The sequence below is a fragment of the Miniopterus schreibersii genome (genome assembly GCF_964146895.1).
Source record: "Miniopterus schreibersii genome assembly, chromosome: 9".
NCBI classification, from domain to species: Eukaryota; Metazoa; Chordata; class Mammalia; order Chiroptera; family Miniopteridae; genus Miniopterus; species Miniopterus schreibersii.
Genome location: NC_138118.1, coordinates 49,267,792 through 49,272,499, shown reverse-complemented (window position 1 = coordinate 49,272,499; position 4,708 = coordinate 49,267,792). Strand labels below are relative to the sequence as shown.

Here is a 4,708-nt window from a genome sequence, read left to right as displayed (position 1 = left end):
CAATTGCTTCAAGCATTTTAAAAAACAAATTGACCCTTACTAACCACGCTAGACCTGTAAGCCAGGAATACAACATGTGAGTACTTACCCTAAGGAACTCTATCTGGTACACGTACTCTTAGACAAAAGCACTCTTAATAAGATTGAATATTTATGGAAACAAAACAAAATGGACATTACCAAAAGAATCAATAAGTAAATCGTGGTATATTCATATTGTATTGATATAAGACAGCAGTCAGCATGAATGTATTATATCCTTAAACAACAATAAGGATGAATTTCAGGAACATAATGTCTAATAAATTTAAAAGGCAAATCATAGATGGTTTCAGGCAATATAATTCTTATTTAGAACCATGCAAACATTAAACATTATGTTGTTTTTGCTTACAAAGCTATGTAGTTAAAGTCCAAAAGCAATGCAAAGGAATGTTAAACACAAAATCTATTATTTAATTTTCTCTGAGAAGACAGAAAAGGGAATGGGTTTCAGAAGGATTACCAAGGAGAGTTCAAAAGGAACAATAACCATTTTCTTAAACCAAGGGTTGGACAGGATGTGCGTTTGAATCATTAGTCCTAATGCCTTACGCATAATTTTACATATATTTATAGTTTACTCTATATTTAAAAGAATTGTTTTAAAACATAACCAACATCACCCCCCCCCAAAACAGTTGGAACAAAATTATATTTCCATAATAACTATAAACCACCTCAGAGTAAACTTAAATAGATTGCATTATTTCTCTTTCTGCTCATTTTTAAGACATCATAATAGGAACACAAGAATAAAAAGACTAAACCGCCAGCTGTTTAAAATATCAATCATTTGCCATATTTCTGAACCCCAAGAATAGTAAGCAAGATCAGAGATCTGGAGCAGGTATGAGAGGAGTGCTGAAAGAGGGTGAGTTTTATCAGACAATTAGGGCAAGTTTTGCTGTTACACAGAGTATTCCTTACATCACTTGATCAGCTGCCATGCTCAGCAAAGCTGTGCTCTGATTATTCTTTCTATTCGCCAATTAAGACTAAACTTCATTAGAAAACCATCATTGCTTTAAAAGAAATCTAAAGATGACAGAAGTGATTGACACTAGAAATTTAAGATCATTAACAAGGGCCAGTACAGATGTGGCCCAAGCTCTCGTTTTCAAAATAGTACAGATTTTGGAGCTAAAATCTTGTTTGAGATGTGCTACTTTGCAGTAGCATATTGTTAGGACATCTTCCCTCATTTTGCAGTGGTCACACTGAATCGGAAACTGCTGTTTAGGAACAAGGTGGGTACTGTTAAAGGTTCCTATTTCTCTGATGTGTATGATGATGACAGCTTTGTAATAAATCTTTGAATGACACTGTGATGACTGGCCAAAGGCAGATTCCTCTGCCTCTCATTAGGAGCAGGAAAGTGCACTGACTGGTGTATCTTAAAAGATAAAGGATTGTCTATGAAAGTTTAATGTGCTTGCTAGAACCAGAAAACAATGGAATAGCAATTGTTTCCCAGAGAAAGTTATTCAATTCAGCATGAGAGTAAACAATTACTATTATAAACACATCATTCCATAAGGACCTATAACGCTATTCTACCAAAAGCACTTAGAGCTGAATTCTGAACCACATTGAATGTTTCAGAGTGCTTATTATCATCACTGAAGGATATCAACAGGCAGAAATTAATGAAGATCATTATAGATTTTAGCTTTTAATTTAATGCATGGTTCTTCAGAAACCAAAAAAATTATAAAGTATTATATAGGCCCTTTTTCATGAATTATAATTCATGTAATGGCTGCTCTAGTTAAACCTATTGACTTGGCAAGAATTGGACATCATTGTAGCTTTGCATAAAAAGTGATTGCTCATGTCTTAGGAATGTTATATTATGTACAAGTGACTATATGATTAGAACATAACGCTGAATTTCAATGTCACTTGAAAATCCAGTTTACAAAGCTTAAAGTTGAAGAAAATACGGTGACTTTCTTAGAGGAATATGAAAAAGTAAATTATTATAATAAAATCCATATTATTGACAGTAATATACCTTGTTCTTGCCACAGGTAATACATTTATTAGCATGGCTTCAATTTATGACAGCAAATTGCAAGCAAACAATTTATTCAGAATCTCATCCAATAGCTCTAAGGTAGAAACAGAAAAGTTTATTCCTAGTAGAGACCCATCACATGAAATCATAGAAATGCATACATTTTCCACTCTTTTAAATAACTCCCAGAGTTCTTTAAATAGGAAATTCTTTTTTCTTCACAGAAATTAGCCTGAGTTGGGAGTTAAGAATATTAGAATCCTGTCTCAGCTCTGCTACATTATTTGGGGAAGTTACTTTGTCTTCCTCGGCCTGCTTCAATTTTCTGATCTGTAAACTGAAAGGAAATAATTTATTCTTCCAAAACTGGCTTCCATCAGCATCAACAATATCTAAGGAATGTCTTAAAAACCCTGATCTTCAGGATTTAATGGGTTGAGGTAAGTCCTAGATATCTGCATCTTTTTTATTTTTTATTTTTAAAAATTTATCTTTATTGTTGAAAGTATTACAAATATCCCTCCCTCTCCCCCATTGATTCCCTCCACCCTGCACGCCCCCTCCAGGCCTTCATCACACTATTGTCTGTGTCCATGGGGTATGCATATATGCATATAAGTTCTTAGGTTATTCTCTCCCCACCCCACCCCCCACTCACCCCTGCCTTCCCTCTGAGATCCCTCAGTCTGTTCCATGCCTCCATGTCTCTGGATCTATTTTGTTCATCAGTCCACCTTGTTCATTAGATTCCACATATGAGTAAAATCACATGATCCTTGTCTTTCTCTGACTGGCTTCTTTCACTTAGCATAATACTCTTCAGGTCCCTCCATGCTGTCTCAAAGGATAAGGGATCCTTCATTTTTACAGCTGCGTAGTATTCCATGGTATAAATGTACTGTTTTAAAAGTTTCTCCAGGTGAAGCTGATCCATAAACAGGTTTGTGAATAAGCTACGTGGTTTTAAAGGTCCTTTTTTGTTTGTTTGTTTTTGACTCTGTGATTCAATAGAATATACTTGTTGGTGAAGGTTATAATTCAGAGAACACTCGTTTTAGAATTATGAGACTTTGATTGCAATTAAATTAACCATAACATTAACACTGTTGAAATATAATGCTTTAAAAATCAAGGAATTTTCAATTCTATGATATAGGTCAAGGTCATTATTACTATTATGAGCTATAGGTGCACACATAGGTCCAATTAGTTGACATGCTTATGATATGAAAGGTTTCATCCACATGTGACCTAAAGAAATAAAACTATGTGTTATATACTACTTATGGGATCAATCTCACTTTATAAAGACCCATTTTATTTTATTGTTATGAAATGTATTTTATGAACATTTTCTAAAACATAAGATTTTCAATGGTCCTCTAGTTATAAAGGGGCTTTCCCATGTCCCTACCAACCCCAAGCCATCTGAATTAGCTTTATATATTTTCTTATTTTCCACCAAATCAATTCATGGCTTTTATTGCATCTTTAAAGTACCACAATATGTCTGAGGAATCAACCAGCATCTTGCTGTTTCTGTAGCTGGACAATTTAGATCTTAGTCATCAGCCTGCTAAACTGTTCCCTTTTCAGAAACATAGATACCATCCAAAAATTTTATGATATCTTTGTTTTTAATTGTTGTGGCTTGCTGAATCAAAGCAGCTGAATTTGATACAAGTTCAATGTCATTTCCTTCAAAAATTAACTGATTTCTCTGGGCTTGAGATACTGAAGCAGCAACACCTGGCCTCATCCAGATTTATCTTTTGTCCAAGAAATTTCTGATTTCAACAAGAGAACCATTCTCCTGAATAACGATGTTGATGAAGTTGTGAGCGTGCACAGACCTCATCTTGTAATAGAAGCACAGCGTAAGACCCTTGATCATGTTCTGGACATGACTGCAGAGAGTGCAAATGGTAGCCAGTTCCTTCCTATTTTCCCACCATTTGTCAACCAGGAGCCTCTTCATTTTCTTTCCAAGGAGACTGAGTTCTACCTTGATGTGATTGTTTCCCCTCCCTCCTCAGGGTACCTCTGGGGCCTTCACAAGAACTGTGAGTCCCTTCAGAGTGAAGTCCACATTTTCTGGAATGTCGACAGTCCGGTTGCTGAGGATGGTCTTCATTCTCGCAGTAGATGGGTAAAGCTTATCTTCATGTTTTTAAACTTACTTTCTGTATGGTATTTTTTTACATAAATATATAACATTGGAAATAGTTTGAGTGGTAGTAATTTTAGAATAATAAGCCCCCATACTGATTATATTAATGATAATTAGGTCCCTGAACCAACTAGTTTCTATTGAGACTAGTCTAGTCTAGACTAGTTGCATTATCAAGAGCAACTTTCTTATTTGCAATGGCCAGGAATACTTGTTTGAATTCTCCTAAAAGTAGTGTTGTACTATTCACATACATTTTATAGGAAAGTTAAAATTTAATTTTCACATCATGCAGTATCATGCCTGCCAACCCTGGTTCTGATGGGATTTTTAGACGTGGATCATGCATCTATAGTAAATGGGAGTCCACATTAAAGTCCTGGCAGAGGCTGGCATCAACATTTACACAGACAAAGACCAGGGGAAACATCTGAGCTACATCGTTCTCTGTTCCTTTTTTCGCATGGTAGCAGAGCAGT

The 4,708-nt window shown here is 35.3% G+C and overlaps 1 pseudogene across 1 annotated transcript; it reads right to left on the bottom strand.

Moving 5' to 3' along the window:
* Window positions 1-3,635: 3,635 nt before the first annotated feature.
* LOC308561534 (large ribosomal subunit protein uL6 pseudogene) lies at window positions 3,636-4,199 on the bottom strand (annotated as a pseudogene). Its single transcript has one exon. The product of its transcript is annotated as a large ribosomal subunit protein uL6 pseudogene (transcript).
* Between the last annotated feature and the right edge of the window lie 509 nt (window positions 4,200-4,708).